The 20,305-nt window shown below is 41.0% G+C and overlaps 1 long non-coding RNA gene across 1 annotated transcript in view; it reads right to left on the bottom strand.

Annotated features, from left to right (window-relative positions):
- Positions 1-4,895: 4,895 nt before the first annotated feature.
- Positions 4,896-20,305, bottom strand: part of LOC134355985 (uncharacterized) — a 41,452-nt gene continuing 26,042 nt past the window's right edge. The window contains exons 3-6 of the long non-coding RNA XR_010020246.1: positions 10,707-10,772; positions 9,932-10,066; positions 7,397-7,516; positions 4,896-5,008 (exon numbers count right to left, since the gene is read on the bottom strand). This is a non-coding gene — a long non-coding RNA (uncharacterized LOC134355985). The remainder of the gene's footprint in view (positions 5,009-7,396; positions 7,517-9,931; positions 10,067-10,706; positions 10,773-20,305) is intronic.

The following is a 20,305-nucleotide window of genomic DNA, read 5'->3' as shown; positions in this document are numbered from 1 at the left end:
GGACCTGAAGACACACACTCAATGTCTTAGGACCAGCTTCTTCCCCTCTGTCATCAGATTTCTGAAAGGACTGAAATGCATGCACGTGACCTCACTATTTTTGTTTGCTCTCTTTATTGCACTAGCTACATAATTTAATTTTAATATATATTTCTTATTGTAATTTATAGTTTTTTGTTACTATGTACTGCAACGTACTGCCGCTACAAAACAATAAATTTTACCACATATTCCAGTGATATTAAGCCTGTTTCTGATTCTGTTGCCAAGGAACAACACATTTCACTGTGTGTTTCGACGTACTTGTGACAAATAAAGCTAATCTTTCTTCTTTAAGATAAGAGGTAGAATCTGGGGGCAGATGATGGGACTGTGGGGTAAATAAAACTGTTTAATGTAAAGAGGAGTTTGATGGTTAAAAGGCAAGTTCCGTGCTTCAACTATCTTTAACTTTATTACTCGACTTTTTCTACAACCCTTCAGGCACTGAATTTCCTTACCATAATCTGGATGGAATTCCCAGTCTTCACCTCCCCCTTAATTCTTTTAACAATAAATTAAAACATTAATTCCTCCCCCCCGCCCCCAGCAAAGAAGGTTTAACCTCATTGTTAAGGGAAACACACTCAGTGGTCATTTTATTAGGTGCCTCCCGGACTTAATAAAGTGGCCACTGATTTGCATGCTCATGGTCTGCTGCTGCTGTAGCCCATCCACTTCAAGGGTCCAATGTGTTGTGCATTCAGGGATGCTCTTTTGCACACCACTGTTGTAATGTGTGGTTATTTGAGTTGCTGTCGCCTTCCTGTCAGCTTGAACCAGTCTGGACATTCTCCTCTGCCCACTCTCATTAACAATTCATTTTCTCCCACAGAACCTGGATTTTTTTTGTTTTTCGCACCATTCTCTGTAAACTCTAGTGACTGTTGTGCATGAAACTCCTGGGAGATCAGCATTTTCTGAAATACTCAAACCACCCCATCTGGCACCAACAATGATTCCGCTGCCAAAGTCATATTTCATCCCTATTCTGATGTTTGGTCTGAACAATAACAGAACCTCTTGACCATGTCTGTATGGATTTAATGCAATGAGTTGCTGCCACATGCTCGCCCGATTAGATGTTTGCATTACCGAGCAGGTGTACAAGTGGCCACTGAGAGGATGTTCTTCAAGTTTATACAATCCAGTACCCTCCTAGTTTTATGCATCACTGAATGCTGCCCTAGCAAGAGCCAGTACTTTCAGATAAGAAGAGAAAATTGAAGGAGAATCTTGGAAAAAAGCAGTTCATCAGAAATGATCTCAACCCCCAAGGTTAACCAACGAAGGCCGCTAGCTCAGTTTTCTTCAATGCTTGACAATAAATCTGGACACAAAAAAGAATCATGAAATACCTGAATGAATTTTTCTTCACATCCATTGATCCTGCTGAATGGAGCAAGTGAAATGAACAGTTAAAATTCAACAGCAAGGAGCTACATTTAGATTCAGGTCATTTCCATTATTGTCGATTGCAATATTACAATAAAAACTGCTGGAAATCTGATGAAGGAGGATCAGACTTAATACTTTAGCTCAATGACCCTTCATCAGAACTGAATATCCCCAGCATTTCCTCTTTTTAATCCATTAATGTAGAAACCGTCAATTCCTTTCTGTGCCATTCCACTGTGATTATTAACATTCTGCATTATGGTTCATACTTTTTCCTTGGGTTACCTGGTGTCAGATAGCTCATGATGTGTCTTGGAGAAGAGATGAAGAGATATGCTTGCAAAGTGCACAGAGGACATGATTACAAGCCAAACGTTCAGAATTTGAGGTAACAATTACAGTGAATTTACCTACTCTCACCAGCTCTGGTCCAGGTGCATTTTTCTGGAAGAGCTGAGGTGTACAGGATGAATTGGAGGGCTGGGGGTTGGTGATGGAGTGATAACGTGGGGTTGGAGGAAGATCAGAGGCAGAGACACTGGTGTTTGAAGGAAAAATGAAGGGAAGGTTGTTTCAGGGGGCGGATGTCAACAATTACCTACAGTGATTGTAGGGAGAATGAAGAGAGTGCTGGGGTTTGGAGAGTGACCAGGAAGTGAGCTGGAGCTGTTTGAGAGGTATGGTAAAAGTTCGGGATTATTCTAGAGTTATGAAACTATGGTCAGCATAATTATAGATTAACCAAAATGAGAGCCAGTCTTCTGGAAATAAAATGTGTAAAGGCAGGATCTCCCAATAGCCATCTATTTCAACTCAACTTCCCATTCCCATTCTGACGTGACAGAATGACCTCCTCGACTGCCACAATGTGGCTGGGCTCAGACTGAAGGAACAACACCTCATATTCCACCTGGTTAGATAGCAACCTGATAGCATGAACATTGATTTCTCTAACTTGCGGTAATTTCTCCCCCCTTTCCCGATCCTCATTTTCCCATTCCCTATTCTGGTTCCCTCTGAACTGTTCTCTTCTCCATATCTGCCCATTACCTCCCTCTGGATCCCCTTTCCCTATTACTTTCTCCCAGGGTCCACTGTCCTCCCTTATCAGTTTCCTTCTTCTTTAGCCCTTCTCCTCTTCCAAATATCCCTTCTCAGCTTCTTACTTCACTCTCCTTGCCCACCCACCACCTCACCTGATCTCCCCTATCACCTTCTAGCTTGTACTCCTTCCCCTCCTCCCACCTTCTTATTCTATATAACCATGTAACAATTATAGTACGGAAACAGGCCATCTCGGCTCTTCTAGTCCGTGCTGAACTCTTACTCTCACCTAGCCCCACCGACCTGCACTCAGCCCATAACCCTCCATTCCTTTCCTGTCCATATACCTATCCAATTTAACTTTAAATGACAACATTGAACCTGCCTCAACCACTTCTGCTGGAAGCTCGTTCCACACAGCTACCACTCTCTGAGTAAAGAACTTCCCCCTCATGTTACCCCTAAACTTCTTCCCTTTAACTCTCAACTCATGTCCTCTTGTTTGAATCTCCCCCATTCTTAATGGAAAAAGCCTATCCACGTCAACTCTATCTATCCCCCTCATAATTTTAAATACCTCTATCAAGTCCCCCCTCAACCTTCTACGTTCCAAAGAATAAAGACCCAACTTGTTCAAACTTTCTCTGTAACTTAGGAGATGAAACCCAGTTAACACACTAGTAATTCTTCTCTGTACTCTCTCAGTTTTGTTGACATCTTTCCTATAATTCGGTGACCAGAACTGTTCTAGCTTCTGCCCCTTCCTTTTCATTTCTAAAAAGTCAACATATTCATTCCTCCCCCCTCCCCCGTAGATTACACCTGACTTGCTGAGTTCCTCCAGCATTTTGTGGGCGTTGCCCCTTCAGAGATGTGTCTTGAAATTGTGCTGCATATCTGAGGCTTTTGACTCCATGATCGAGTGCAGTGAATTTTGAAGTGAGAATCTAAACCCCACTGGACTGGTTTGCAATGTGTTCACAAAATATTTATTCATTCACACAAAATGTCACTGAATAAAAATGTGGAAAGTGCTATCTCAGGGTAGAGCATACAACAATGATCAGTGCAATATGCAATCACTTACTGTGAGCTTTATCTGATATTCAACACATCCTGTTCTTTTTGAGAAAGCTGGTCTGAGCCACAAGTGAACTCATCCTTTATCTGTTGCATACACAACAGGGCACTCAGACCATGAGTTCACATGGCTCTGATATGATGTGGGTAATCAGGGTGAAAAACTTCAAGGCACCTTTTGAACAGCAACTCTGGTGAAAATGAATGCTGGAGGTTCAGGCCATTCAGAGTACCAAGGGTCTAGTTTCATCAATGTTTTTTTCTCTCACTAAGTATAGAAATTAACAGCACAGAGCGACATTTGTCCCAGTTTTTCAATGTATTTTGGCAAATGCTCCCTCCTACTTCCCAGCTTCTTGCCTTGTACATTGCGTGTTCTGTAAAGCAGAGTTTCCCAAACGTTTTTATGCCATGAAACCCCTCCTGTGGACCTCTGGATTGAAACCCCCGCCTTAAAGCTTGTGTGTACTGTTGAACACTGCCATTATCTACAGACTCTCTTGACCTTAAAGCTGATCTCAGTTTATGCTGCCTCCACACTTTCAGGCAGTCAGTTCCAGACTCTAAAACGTTCCTTTCAAACTCTCTCTAACTTTTTCTTCCCAATTAAATATCTATCCCCATAATTTTTGATCTCACTTCTAAAACGTAAATCATCTCATTTTATGCACCTCAATTAAAAATAGTATTTTTCCCACACCGAACAACTCCAATCTCATCTACCTCTCACTGAAATTCCGTAGCTGGCAACATCTTCATGGTTCTGTCCTCATCCCCACTAATATGATCACATCCCTCCCAGAATGTAAGTGACGACTAGAACACAGTGCAGCCCTGCACTGTCCTAGCTAAAGTTTCATGAAGTTCCAGTCGAAACTCCCTCTCTTTTATTCAAAGCACCATTTGTTAAGGCAAGTATCTGGCTTACTCTCCTGTTACTGGTTTTCCATTATTCCCAATTTCCAAGAGCATCATCTACTAAAAATAATCTATATTCCACTTTGAGTACCTTGTAAACTTCCTTTGATCTTGTGCTTGGTTTTTATTGTTGCCATGGAGCAATGAATAACAAGGCAGCAAATCAGAATGGATGGAATTCAGAGAATGTTGACTCCAAGGATTAACCTCTGGATCCAAGCATCAATCTATCAGTCTCACAGGTTTGATTTGGATTTGTGAAAAGACATACAGACTTCTTCCATTCAGCAGTGTGTGAATAGAACTTTATTGTCATTACTTATGAGTACAAGGCTGTGGTGCTACTCATGCAAAACAAATATCTACAATACACTCAAAATGCTGGAGGAACTCAGCAGGCCAGGCAGCATCTATGGAAAAGAGTAAACAGTTGGCGCTCTCACCCAAGACCAAACCTTCATCAGGACCAGCATTTTGTGCGTGTTGCTTGGATTTCCAGCATCTGCTGATTTTCTCTTGTTTGAGATACCTGCAATGCATGTGATATGACTTAATTTTAAAAATTCCATATTTACATGCAACAAGTGGCTTTGATAGTCCATAACAATGAAAGCCATTGGCAAGATGGGGTATAGCATTATTCAGCTGCACAATAGCCCTCGGGAAGAGGCTGTTTTTCAGAAGGTTGAAGGAGCAGGTGCATTAATGTTCTACAACTCCATTCCATTAAGCTATAGGTCAATTTTCTTTTGTCACATAGGAAGCTTAACAAAACTAAAACCCAGGACTGTTGATCATTATGAAGGAGAGACAAATTAGTCTGTGTCTGTTGAGAAATGCGAAATTAATCAGTGAGGGCACACAGTCACATAGTGGTTAGTGTAGCACTTTATAAGTGCCAGCAACCAGGGTTCAATTCTGCCATTGTCTGTAATCAGTTTATACATTCTCCCCGTAACCATGTGGGATTCCTCCAGTTGTTCCTGTTTCCTCCAAGATGTATGGGTTAGTGTTAGTAAGTTGTGGGTGTTCTCTGTTGACACTGGAAGCATGGCGTCACAGGCAGCCTGACCCCAGCACATCCTTGGACTATGCAGCTTGTTGATGCAAATTTTGCATTTCACTGATGATGCAAGAAAAACAGAGTGGTATGTCGGGTTTAGATTGGTCTTGGCGGAGGTTAAAGGGTACAACATCATGGGCCGAAGGACCTGAACTGTACTGTATTGTTGTACGTTCAGTGCTTGAATCCTAACTTTATGCCACGTGATGTTATGCTTTTACATAAGACCTTTAAAAGGAAACGAGGGGTAACTTATGTATTTGTTTGGTTTGCCATCACTCTAATGGGAGTCTGGCAATAAAGCTGTGTACTGCTCTGGCTATTTCGTTTACAGGTTGCTATTTATAAAAGATTATATGGGTACAAGATGGGCATTATCATTGCTAGACTAAGTTCTTGCCTCGCAGAGCAGCTGACATTAACCAATGATGAGGAAAGGCCTCATTCCAATGACTGATTAAACAAATTTGCTTGTCTGTGTATGCCAAAGAACCTCCTGGGAGCTTCAAAAACCCAATTAAAGACCTCTTTTTCCAGCTAATTGCACAACTGCTGCATCAACTCCTTAATCTTGTTTTTTATTTAATTCTCATATTTAATATAATTGCTACATTCATTGATTCTGTTGCTATTTGGGGTTCGTTCAAAATTGGCATTAATATTGGTTGAATTTGGCTTTCTAAAGCCTTTGGATGAATTTATTGTGATATTTCATTAAATTACATTATTTTGTCTGTTGGATGTTAGAATGGTTCTGCATGAGAGTGTTCGATTGTGTTGAACATCAATTATATTTTGGGGTCATTCAATCTTTTCTGGTTCCAGTGTCTGCAAGTTTTATCAAGTTTTTTCCAATGTTTGTAGAGTATCTTAATACCCTTGGCTTACATGGGTTGGATTGACATCAGCGAAAGCAGACTCACATTCAATATCTGACTTAACCTCTTTCATTCTATAATTTGGAGCAATGAAAAACTGCCCATGTCTGCATTTGGTATAGGGAATGCCAGGCAGTGGACGTAAGCTGTTGATTATTTTGCAGAGAGCTGGAGTATTAAAATAATGGGATGTTCAAAGTTCAGAGGTCAAAGTAAATTTATTATCAAGCACACATATGTCACCGCATACTACCCTGAGACTTCTTGCAGGCATTCACATTAGAAGGAATAAATCCAATAGAATCAACAAAAAAACTATGCACAAACATTGACAACCAACCAATTTGCAAAGGGATAAAAACTGCAAATGAAAAAAAAAGTAATAAATAAATAAATCATTCTGAGAACATGAGTTATAGAGTCCTTGAAACTGAGTCCATTGGATTGAGGAATCAGTTCAGAGTTGAGGTGAGTGAAGTTATCCATACTGGTTCAGGAGCCTGATAGTTAAAGGGTCATAATTGTTCCTGAATCTGATGTTGTGGCAGCTAAGAGTCAGATGCATCCTTCCTGATGGCAGCAGCGAGAAGAAATCTTGCTGTGGATGCTGGGGGTTCTTGACTCTTTCTTGCAGCTCTCCTTCTGGACGTGCTCAGTGGAGGGGTAGGCTTTTCCTCCATTGAATGTGAGTCAACACCCGTGATTTCCCCACTGAATGAAGAGAATCTATCACAAAAAGGGGAGGAGCTTTGGAGAGTCAGTGGCGCCTAATTGCAACTCCTTCGCTTGCATCTTCGGAAACAGCTCTATCTCTATCTTTACTATCTCTATTTTTCCCTTTCAGGGTTCTTTTGAAGACCCTGACCCAGAGTTACTTGCTAACTTTGGTTCTTTGCGGGAATGGGACCTGCTCTCGAGGTTTCACGACTGGCCGTTATTCGACATGCCAAGGGCGCGGCCTAAGAGCTTTGCTTACCTACGGAGGTCTGAGACTTCGTGGCTCTGGAGACGGGTGGATCGAAGGTCGGGGTCATGGTGTGTTGTTGTGGAAGTCAGAAGATCTATGGCTGAGACCTGAGATCTTTGGGCACAGAGCCTGGAAAAAGCGACGAAACGGACTTTTAAGATCGTAAACCAGTGACTTGTTTGTTATGTCTTCCCTCTCGCTGTGATACAGAGACATCTCTTTCTCCCCTATTAGGGAGAGAGAGTGCCTGTTGGATGTCGAATACCAGGTGAACAAGAGGTCTTCAGGGTACTGCAAGTCTGTGTCTTTACTGTTGCTTTGCTGCACGCTTGAGTGCTCGGTGGTGGGTGCTGATGCTTTTATTTTGCTGGTGGGAGAGGGGGGATCGTTGCTTGCTGCCGCCTACACGTGGGAGGGAGGGGAGCTGGGGGATGACCTTGGGGTTCTAACATTTAACTGTCATTCATTCTTTGGGGGCACTCTCTGTTTTTGAGGACCGTTGCTAAGAAAAAGCATTTCAGGATGTATATTGTAGACATTTCTCTGACATTAAATGTACCTTTGAAACCTTTAAAAATGTGAAATAATGCCTTTGGACTCCATGAATGATTGGAAGGCTCTTGCAAAGCAATATGAGATTGTGTGCATGCTTGAGATTTTCCCCACAGTGGTGGTCCTGGAATCCCCTCATTGACTGTTAAGATTTGGATCAGGGCTTGTGAATCCATAAGCGGTGAGAACTATAATCCTATCACAGCAGATGAAAAATGTGCACATGAACAGAAATCTTTGTACTGAGTAGACACTTACTGTGTGAAAATTGGGTAACCTGGTCATCAAGTTATTGTGAGCAACTTGACCCCTGTGCTTCCTTTATAACAATAGGCTGTAAAGCACTCCTGGACATACAGAGGTTGCTACAGAAATGCTAATCTTGCTTTCTTAATTGACTTGACACTTAACCTGACCTGACACTTACGTAATGTGGCAAAAGAACAGGCCAGAGACTGCATATTTTGGATGAGTACCAAACCTTCTGACTTTTCAAATCCTTTCCAAAATTTGAAATGCAAAAGTCCAAACTGTGATAGAAAACTGTCTACTTGCCTGGAAGAGTACGGCTCCATCATGGCTCAAGGAACTCAGCACTAGGTCAAAGCAACACGTTTAAATTGCATTCCTTTCACCACCAATGCAGGATTTGGCTTTGCTGAGTACCATCTACAAGTTGTGTTGTATCAACTCGTCAGAAACATTCCATCTCTTGCAAAACCCCCTGCTTCTACCACCTAAAGTGGTAAAAATGTGGGATTACCCCATCTCCAAATTCCTCTTTGATTCGCACATGTCTTCACTAGGAGATATCACTCGAATTCTTAATTGTTGGGAGATTCTCCCAGAACATCCCACTAAAACCATTTTCTACCTTCACAACAGAGATTGCAGCATTTCAAGAGGACAGCTTGCCACTACGTCATCGTGGGCAATTAAGGATGGACAATAAATAAAGGTTGTGGCAGAGATGATTATATCCTATGAATTCCTTAGGAACCACATTCAAAATTCACTGGACTAACAGGTGGAGGTTGATGTCAGTTCATAGAAGATCAAGTTCAAGTTTAATTATCATTCAACCATACATGAATACAGCCAAACAAAACAGCACTACTCTGGGGCCAAGGTGCAACACACAGTACCAACAGTCGCACACAGCACAAGGCTCCTACAAGATAGCAATCACATATAAGATATCAGTAAAATACAGTCACACAAAAAATATATATAGCCTAAGACCCCGAGTCCATGAATGTTGCAGAAATCTGCAGTTGAACACGTACAGCTTGTCTTCTGCTGTGCGAATACTGGGGGCAGCACCATCTCCAGCTCAGATGTGGCAACACACCACTTCTGATGGAGTACACCAACTCCGATGCCTTTCTCCTGGGAGGCTGTAAACAGGCGACACCGCGGCTTGAGGCCTAGTCCTTACGATAACCAAGGCCGCACAATATGCCAGCTGTCTTCCAATAAATCAGTGAATCAGACTTGCACCATTCCACATTAACAAGCCCAACAAGAAAAACAACCAGACGATCTCTCATTGTTAGACTTTGCTCCACCTCTGTACACCAAGTTCAGCTCTTTCGCTTTATCCGCCAATGAGCGATTCTCTGATGAGGTAGATCTGCCGAACTTTAAGTCCTTAAAGTCCAGCAGGGTTTCGTGATCAGAAAAAAAAAAGTTTAAAATGGATGATAACACCTTTGGTTGGCCCCATAGAAGCCGCAATGATCAAACACCAACTTACCAGAAGGTACATGATTAAAACCAAAATCAATAATACCTGTGTCTGTTGAAAAAAATATTAATGGAAGAATAGGAAAGTACTTGAGGTTAAAGTTGCCTGGAAAAAATAATGACTCATTAATATCAGCATCAGAAATAATTCTTAAGAAAGACCTGCAGTTTCCTGTAGAGAACGGTATCATTTTGTCTTCCATAACTGCAAGGCATTAACCTTGGTGAAATCAAAATAAAAATTACCTGCTTGCCATGTGGGTCAGCATCAAAGTTTGTTGCTTGCGTTGCATTTTAGATTTATGTTGCTGAAGTGCATTAATCCCATCATAGCCATTTGGAGCTGATAATTCATCCATAATGCCACAGTTCTGTCAAAGACTGCAGGAGAATAAAAAGGTAACATCAGTCAGACTGAATAATTTGTGAACTCAACGTGTGTAATGTGACTCCCTCCCCCAACTCTGAAATACCACCGTACTCGTGAAGTATACAGCATTAAAAACAAAGATATTCTGAGCTGTTCTAAGTGACTTTGACCGTGCGATGAATGTTGGTGCCAGATGGGGTGGTTTGAGTATCTCAGAAACTGCTGATCTCCTGAGATTTTCATGCACCACAGTCTCCAGAGTTTACAGAGCAGGGTGAAAGAAGCCAAAGAAAATCCAGTGGACAGCAGTTCTGTGGGCAAAAATGCCCTGAGAGAAGCCAAAGAAGAATGTCCAGACTGGAACGTCAAACTAACAGGAAGGTGACAGTAACTCAAAGAGGCCTGCATTACAACAGTTGTGTGTTCAGAGGTGCTCTTCTGCAAACAACACTTCAAACCTTGAAGTGGATGAGCTACTGCAGTGAACAACCACATTGGATTAAATCCTGTACCTAATAAAATGGGCACTGACTGTATATTATTGTATGATCTTGGGAAAACAACAGTCCAAAGAATAAAGGTGAGTAAAACACATTAGCAACTCAAACCAAAACCTCAGGGAAAGGCCAAATATTGAAAATAATTACTGACCAGCTCTAGAACAACATTGCAAAGTTCCTCCCCAGGTCCAATGAAAATCCATTAAGTTCCTGGAAACTGTAATAATCATGAAAGAGCAGAAATAATGAACAATTATTTTCATTTAATATTGCCACAGAAATTAACAAGACAACATTGATTAAGAAAGCTATAAAAGGCCAAACAAATTATTAGGTTGACTTCTAGGAAAACTAAAATTAAAAGGTAAGAAAAATGGTTAAGTTCATCTCAAAAATTGGTTAGATTACACTTTAGAATATGGCACACAATTCCAGACTCACTATTTCAAGACTGCAGAGATTAAAAAAAAACAAGACTCTTTACAGAACGGAGGCTAAAACTATCAATGAGGTCTGAACATACTAAAACTATTATTTCCTGAAAAAGCATAATGAGAGGAATAAAACCAAGAAAGCCTTGAACACTGAAGCAGCTGTGGAAAGAAAAAAATAAAGTTAAAGTTTCAAATCCGTGATCTTCACCAGAGCATGTTAAACATTATATAAAAGTTGCTGGTGAACGCAGCAGACCAGGCAGCATCTCTAGGAAGAGGTACAGTCGACATTTCGGGCCGAGACCATTCAGTTAGTCCAGACGAAGGGTCTCGGCACAAAAGGTCAACCGTACCTCTTCCTAGAGATGCTGCCTGGCCTGCTGCGTTCACCAGCAACTTTTATGTATGTTGCTTGAAATTCCAGCATCTGCAGATTTCCTCGTGTTTGCGATGTTAAACGTTAACTCTTTTTCCTCCCCCACCAATACTGTCTAACCTGTTGAGCATTTCCTACAATATACTGAAGAAGGGTCTCGGCCTGAAACGTTGACTGTTTATTCATTTCCATAGATGCTGCCTGACATTCTGAGATCTTCCAGCATTTTGTGTGTGTTGCTTTGGATTTCCAGTATCTACAGGTTTTCTTTTGCTTATGATTTCCAATGCTCTCTATTTTTATTTATGATTTTCAGAATTTTGCTTTGAGATGAAGCGGTGACTTAGTCCTGGCCTTAAAATGAAAGGTCTCAGAAAGGTAGATGGAGAGAATTGATTCCCATTGGGAATCCCAGAAGTATGAAAGGTAGTCTCGTTTTTACTGTGTACTGTACCAGCAGTTATGGTCGAAATGACAATAAAAAGTGACTTGACTTGACTTGAGTTGTAAATAAATTCAGTGATGTATTCAAGGGAGCTGTGGGAATGTTAAATGACTGAGGTGAATACCATAAATTCCAGTGGAAATTGTGTCTATTTGTTGGGGGCAGTGAATTGAGGGGGAGGAGAAAGCATTTAAAAACAGATAAATCAGATTAAATGATTTCAGTGATGTAAGTAGAGTTGGGGGACTTGTGTGTGGTGTAGTGACACCAGCATTGATCTGTTGAATCAAATGGTCTGTCAAACAATACAATTCCAATTCTCATGGTCCCAACTGAACAGTGGTAGGCATCCGAGTTTCGGCTTTCCAATTCCCCAGAGCAGGGTTGGGTGTCACTATCCTTTTAAGGCCCAGATTGCCAATTATTGTCTGATACATTCCTTCATGGAAAGTTTGTACTGAAAGGCCATGTGCTAAGCACTCAGTGCTCAATCATAGGAGTTTTATTTCAAGTACTGCTGTTTATGATTTTTTCTTTCGATTTTGTTTGCGTTGTCTTGTTTAACCTGAGTATGAGTCTGAGTCTATTCTCGACCTTATTCTGCAGTTGGGTTCACCACCATCCATAGCTCTCCCTTTACACTGATGCTGTGAAATAGAATGTATTTGCCATCTAATGTTCTTGACTGGTGAGATAGAGTCAATATCGCTGAAGAAAGCTTTGAATAGTCATTATTCCTTCGGTCACGAAGATAAGGTGGATCAGCAAGAGTGGATCAACTTGCAAAGAGTTTGGAGAAAATAATAAGGAATAGAGTTCACCTGTATGGATTGTGTGGTTGCTTAACTGGGTATGTCACTCTCTCATCTGGAGAAGGTCAGACATGAGCCTTGAAAGGTGAAAAGCTAAGGGATTGCAAAGACGTGGGGTATGATGTTTATTGTCAAAAGTAATCTGAATATTTGGATGATGTCCTCATGGAGTGACAGGAAGCTAACAGGAATGTTGGGATAGAAAGGATGTGAAGAGCATGATATTGTTCCAAGGAAAAACACACAACAAAATGCAATAACTTCACGGGAGTTCACATACTCTGCATGTACAGTATAATAGAATGGTATAAAATCAATGATATAGCTATTCACTGACAGTAAACCATTTTTTGTTCACTTATGATTTTCTTTTATAACTTTGTATGATGCATGTTTGATTTAAGCTTTTATTGATGAATGTTGTATATATGATGCTGTTGCAAGTAAGTGTTTTATTGTACCTGTACAGACAAGCATATGACAATAATCTCAACTTTGACTTTGACTTTGAGGATAACACAAAGAACTGTGAATACGGTGACACTAATATCTACTATCTGACCCTTGGAAAATTCTAATGGTTCGGCATCTGGCATGCAGTTTCCAGCACTTCTTCTCACACACTGGGGCCTCCATATCCAATGTTTACTTTAAATCTATTTTTATCCATTTATTTATCAGTATATTTATCATCCTATCTAATTATTTATTTATTGCTTACCTATTTATCTACTTACTTGTATTTTATATTTGTTGATTCAGCGTGGAAACAGTGGTTATCCATGCCAGTATAGGAGTCTGATGGTTGTAGTGTAATTGGTCCTGAACTGGTGGTTTGGGACCAAAGACTCCTGTACCTCCTTTTGTTAAAAATGAGGTGAAATAGAATTGGAATAGAATCTTTGTGGGTAGAGTTAAGGAACTGCTAGGGTAAAAATTCACTTAAGGGAATTATATACAGGCCTCAGGACAGTAGCCAAGATGTACGATACAAATTACAATGGGAGGTAGAAAAGGCATGTAAAAATAGTCATGGGGGGGAGTTCAATATGTAGGCCGTTTAGGAAAATCAGAATAGTGCTGAAAGCAACAGAGGGAATTTTTAGAATGCCTATGAGATGACTTTTCAGAGCAGTTTATGGTTGAGCACACTAGGGGAAAAGGGAATTCTGGATTGGGTGTTGTGTAATAATCCAGATTTGATTAGTAAGCTTAAGGTAAAGGAACCCTTAGGAGGCAGCGATCATAATATGATAGAATTCGACCCTGCAGTATGAGAGGGAGAAGATACAATCAGATGTATCAGTGTTACAGTAGAGTAAAAGGAGCTACAGAGGCATGAGAGAGGAGGGAGCCAATGTTGTTTGCAAATGGACACTAACAGGGATGATGCCATAAAAACGATGGCTGGAGTTTCTGTTGGGCAATTCAGAAAGCACAAGGTAAATATATCCCAAAGCTGAAGAAGTATTCTAAAGGAGAATGATGCAAAAGTGGCTGACAAGGGAAGTCAAAGACAGCATAAAAGCAAAAGAAAGTGCATATAATGTCACAAAAATTAATGGGAAGTTAGAGGACAGGGAAGCTTTTAAAAACCAACAGAAGGCAAATAAATGCCACAATGAGAGAAAAGTTTCTTTAGATACATGATGTGCAAAAGAGACGTGACAGTAGATAACGAACTGATGGAAAATGATGCTGGAGAGGTAGTAATGGGGGACAAGAAAATACTGGACAAACTGAATAAGTATTTTGCATCTGTGTTCACTGTAGAAGACTCTAGCAGTAAGCCAGAAGTTTGAAAATGTCAGAGGACAGAAGTATGTGAACTGGTCATTACTAGGGAGAAGGTGCTTGGGAAACTGAAAGGTCTGAAGGTAGGTAAGTCACCTGGACCTGATGGACTACACTCCAGGGTTCTGAAAGAGGTGGCTGAAGAGACTGTGGAGGCATTAGTAATGATCTTACCAGAATCAGTTGAGTTGATTGTTGATGATGTGGTTTCAGGATAATTGGAGGCACATGATAAAATAGCCAGTAGTCAGCATAGTTTCCTTAAGGAAAAATCTTGTCTGACAAATCTGTTGCAATTCTTTGAAGAAATAATATGCAGGATAGACAAAGGAGAATTAGTGGATGTTGTGTGCTTTGCTTTTCAGAAGGCCTTTGACAAGGTGCTGCAGATGAGGCTGCTTTACAAGTTAAGAATCCATGGTATTACAGGGAAGATATTAGCATTGGCTGACTGGCAGAAGGCAAAGAGTGGGAATAAAGGGAGCCTTTTCTGGTTGGCTGCCAGTGATTACTGATGTTCTATAAGGGTATATGTTGGGATGGCTTCTTTTTAAGTTATATGTCAATGATTTGGATGATGGGATTGATGGCTTTGTGGCCATGTTTGCGGAGAATAAGAAGATAGGTGGAGGGATGAGTAGTTTTGAGGAAATAGAGAGGATAAAAAAGGACAGAGAAATTCAGAGAATGGACAAAGTAGTAACAGATGGAATACAGAGTCAGTAAGTGTATGGTCATGCACTTTCATAAAAGAACTAAAAGCATAGACAATTTTCTAAATAGAGAGAAAATTCAAAAATCTGAGGTTCATAGAGACTTCTGAGTCCTCATGCAGGATTCCCTAAAGTTTCACTTGCAGGTTGTGTCAGCGGTGAGGAAGGCAAATGTGATGTTGGCATTCATTTCAAGAGAACTAGAATATAAAAGCAAGAGTATATTGTTCAGGATTCATAGGGCACTGGTGAGGCCTGACTTGGAGAATTGTGAGCAGTTTAGATTAGATTAGATTATGAGAACACTCAGTCCTCTTTTATTGTCATTTAGAAATGCATACATGCATTAAGAAATGATACAATGTTTCTCCGGAGTGATATCACAGAAAACAGGACAAACCAAAGACTAGCACTGACAGAACCACATAATTATAACATATAGTTACAGCAATGCAAAGCAATACCATAATTTGATGAAGAACAAACCATGGGCACGGTAAAAAAAAGTCTCAAAGTCCCCGAGTTGATCGACTCCCGAGTCCCCGATAGCGGGCAGCAAAAGGGAGAAACTCCCTGCCATAAACCTTCAGGCACCGTCAACTTGCCAATGCCTTGGAAGCAGCCGGACACAACCGACACTGAGTCCATCCGTCCAAAAACTTCGAGCCTCTGACCAGCCCCTCCGATACAGCCTCCCGAGCGCCATCCTCTGCCGAGCACCTTCGATCTAGCCCCGGCCGCTGAAACAAGCAAAGCCGAGGATTTCGGGGCCTTTTGCTTCGGAGATTCCAGTTACCACACAGTTTTGCATCCTTTATCAAAGAAAAGACGTGCTGGCATTGGAGAAGGTCCAGAGGAGGTGCAAAAGAATAATTCCTGGAATGAAAGAGTTAACATATGAGGAGCATTTGATGGCTCTGGGCCTATACTCATTGGAGTTTTTAAGAATGATGAGGATCTCATTGATACCTATTGACTATTGAAAGGCCTACATAGAGTGGATATGGAGAGGATGTTTCCAGTCATGGGTGAGTCTAGGACCCAGAAGGCACAGCCTCAGAATAGGGGGACATTCGTTTACAACAGAGGTCAGGAGAAATTTCTTTACCCAGAGAGTGATGAATCTGTGGAGGCCAAGTCATTGGGTATATTTAAAGTGCAGGTTGATAAGTTCTTGATTACTAAGGGTTATGGGGAGATGGTAGGGAAATGGGTTGAGAGGGATAATACATCAAACTTGATGGAATGTCAGAATGGCCTAATTCTGCTCCTGTGTATCATGGTACCAACGACAAGAGAGCATGGCCAGAATGGCAGGAGTACTTGATGGCGAACCCTTTCTTGCAGTAGCATTTCTTTTAAACATGCTGAATGGTGAGAGGGATTTGCCTGTGATAGACTGGGCTGCATTCACCACTTCCTGCAGCTTTTTCTGTTTCTTGACATTGGTGCTTCCACGTCAGGTCTTGATGCAATGAGTTACGATACTCAGGGGATGTCCCAGATAGACAGAAAATATACCTTGTCACTTCTTTGAAGAACAGAAGAGCTATACCCAGAGTCCTGGGACCAATATTTATCCTTCATTCAGCATGTCCATGGAGTACCATGGGCATAATAGTAAAAATGCTGGTCTGCTGTCAGAGCTCAGAACCATTGACCTTAAGAAGTAAGTTCAAATCCCAGAGTAGAAGTTATGAAATTTAAATTCAAATCTAATCTTAATGTTGACCATGGAATGATGACAAGTATTGTAAAAACGTCTAGATTTATTGTCTTTTAAGGAAAGAAATCTGCAGATTTCATAGTTTTGGTCTCTGAGTGAATCCAGATCTGCCAGTCCTATCTGCATTCTCACTTCAAGTCCCATTAGAGATGGACAATAGATGTTGTCATACCCAAAGATGTCTGCATTACGTGGATGAGCAGATTAAAGAAATCCAGATCAATGTTTGCAGAAACTGGCTGCTCGATTACAGCAGTGACAACGGGGCAAAGATACTATGTTGTCCATAACTACTGAGAATGTGAAAGTTGCTTTATGAATGTACTGTAAGTCTAATCTTTTCAAATTTCCTGCCAAAACATTTGCAACTAACAGCTTCCCAGCAACACACATAAAAATTGCTGGTGAACGCAGCAGGCCAGGAAGCATCTATAGGAAGAGGTACAGTCGACGTTTCAGGCCGAGACCCTTTGTCAGGACTAACTTCCCAGTTCATCTTTGTCACTACAGAGTATTACATATGCACAGAGCAAGAATGACAACAGAGCTGTATGATTAAATGATTTTAATTAGGCATGACTGTAATGGTACACTCTGGTCAACTTACTGTGAGGGAGCTATGAACTAAGCCCACCGAGACAAAAGCTTGCACACTTGAAAGCCCGTGCGAAAAGAGCGAGATCTCCGGGCATTTCCCAATCAATTCATCATGATATCAATCTGCAGTCGATCTGATGTGGTTCACAGAGAGCTTGGTATACTGGGATCAGAAGGAAATTTTGGAGGGAGGCAGAGAATGAGGATTGGGAACAGGGTGACAAGGGATTGTGAGCGGTGGGAAACAGCTGGGTTAACCACCAGTAATGCAGAGTGTCCCAGCAGAGCAGCAGATATAAGGGGACGAGTGAAGCTGGGAACCGAAATGTGAGTAAGTGCACCGAGATAGAATTATTCTCACTGAATGAGGCAAGTTAAAGGGAGAAGGAAGTTGCTCAGATCAAATCATGGGAAGATTCACGACATGGATATTGACTTAGAGATTAGAAATTAGTCCTAAAAGGAGTAATTAAGTATTTGAAGTGGAGAAATATGGGACGGCACAGTTAGCGCATTGCTTTACAGTGCCAATTCTAAGATTGGAGTTTGATTCCCGTCACTGTCTATGAGGCGTTTTCACATTCGCCCGTGACCACATGGGTTTCCTCCAGGTGCTCCAGTTTTCTCCCACATTCCAAAGACATATGGTTAGGGCTAGTATGTTGTGGGCATGCAATGATGGCAATGGAAGTGTGGCGACACTTACAGTGCAATCTTCACTGATTTGGTGCATATGGCGTATTTCACTGTATGTTTTTGACACACAAGTAACAAATGAATCTAATCTAATCTCAAGAATAACAGTGAAGGATAGAGTCAGCAGATGGAGTGAGCTGCTTCCGAGGCCGAAACTTCCTGTAATGCAATTTCCATAGTCATACGCAACTTCCATTTTTTTGATTCCAACCTGAATTTGTGTTTTATGAATGTTGGTGTTGAGTTCTGAGCAATGTTACCCATTTGACGTTCCCCGCTACTTCATGTGAAAATGGGGAACTGCACTCAGTGATCACTTTATCAGTTACACCTGCTCATTAATGTAGTTATCTAATCAGCCAATCATGTGGCAGCAACTCAATACATCAAAGCATGCAGACATGGTCAAGAGGTTCAGAATGGGGAAGAAATGTGATCCAAGTGTCTGTGACTGTGGAACGATTGTTGTTGCCAGATGGTATGGTTTCAGTATTGCAGAAACTGCTGATCTTCTGGGATTTTCATGCACAAGAGTCTCTAGAGTTTACAGAGAATGATACAAAAAACAAAAAAAACATACAGTGAATAAAAAGCATCCAGTGAGCGGCAGTTCTGTAGGCAAAAGGACCTTGTTAATGAGATAGATCAGAGGAAAATGGCCAGACTGATTCATGCTGACAGGAAGGCGACAGTAACTCAAAGAACAGTGGTGTGCAGGAGAGTACCTCCGAGGGCACAACATGTCAAAACCTGAACTGTATGGGCTACAACAACAGAAGACCACAAACATACACTCAGTGGCCTAGTAAAGTGGCTACTGAACGTATAGACCAGTTTGCTTCAATAAAACAGCAATAAGGTTGGGCAGCATCAACAGATTTATGAAAAAGAGATAACATTTGATCAATTTGCTGGAATTTTTCTCCAGAATGTAATTATCAGCCTAGATAATGGCATATTGGTGCTGTGGTGCATTTGGAAAATGAGAAAGCCTTGTTAAAGTCCCTCAGAAGAGATGATCAACTAAAATTAAAGTGTTTAGTGTAGTGGTCAACACGCTGCATGGATGGAAGGCTGGTTAACAGACAAATAAGAGATTAAGGTTATGTAGATCATCCTCAGGTTGGGAGGTTGTAGAAAATTGTGTGCCAAGGGGATTAGTGTGGGGCCCCTGCTGTTCATTACCTATATAAATGATCTGGGTGAGAGGATTAAATGTACTAAACTCAGTAGCCATTTTATTAGCTATCTCCTGTACCTATTAAAGTGGCCACTGAGTGTATGTTAGTAGTCCGCTTTCAGGCTCGACATTCTGTGCATTCAGAAACACTCTTCTGCACATCACTGATATATTCAATGGTTATTGGTGTTACTGTTACCTCTCTCATTAACAAGGAGTTTTTGCTTATGGAATTGCCACTCACTCGATGATTTTTGTTTTTCGCACCATTCTCTATAAACTCTAGTGACTGTTGTGCATGAAAATCCCAGGAGATCAGCAGCTTCTGGAATACTCAAACCACCCTGTCTGGCACCAACAGCCATTCCACAATCGAAGTCACATTTTTTCACCATTCTAATGTTTGGTCTGAACAACAACTGAATCCCTTGACCATGTCTGCATGCTGTTATGCATTAAGTTGCTGACACATGATTGGCTGATTAGATATTTGCACTAACAGGGCGGTGAAAGGGGTACCTAATAAAATGGTCGCTAAGTGTATGTCCTTCAGTCTGTCCAAGAGACATATTTTGGTGTCAGTGTGAGATGAGAGGAGAATGGTGAGAAACCTCAAATTATGAAGTGAATGGGCAAAAGAGTTAAGAGATGAAATTTTATGTAGAAAACTGTCAGGTCACCCTCTTTGGAAAAAAAAAGCAGAATAATAAAAAGATGGATTTTTTTTAAATAGTGAGTATGAGGAGCCAGAGTAATCTACCATATGAGTCACTGAATGTTAACGGGCAAGTCAGCAAACAATTAGGAAAGCAAATAATATGTTGGGATTTAATGCAAGAGATTTAAGTGCAAGAATAAAAACAGTGTACTCCAATTATGTAGACCACAAATAGAGTGCTGTCTACTGGTCTTGTCTTCCAACCCAAGCTATACTTGCAAATGAAAGAACTTAGGATACCAAATTGATTCCATGATTT

This window comes from Mobula hypostoma, chromosome 13 (genome assembly GCF_963921235.1).
Source record: "Mobula hypostoma chromosome 13, sMobHyp1.1, whole genome shotgun sequence".
In the NCBI taxonomy this organism is placed as follows: Eukaryota; Metazoa; Chordata; class Chondrichthyes; order Myliobatiformes; family Myliobatidae; genus Mobula; species Mobula hypostoma.
This window is presented reverse-complemented; position numbering and strand designations above follow the sequence as displayed.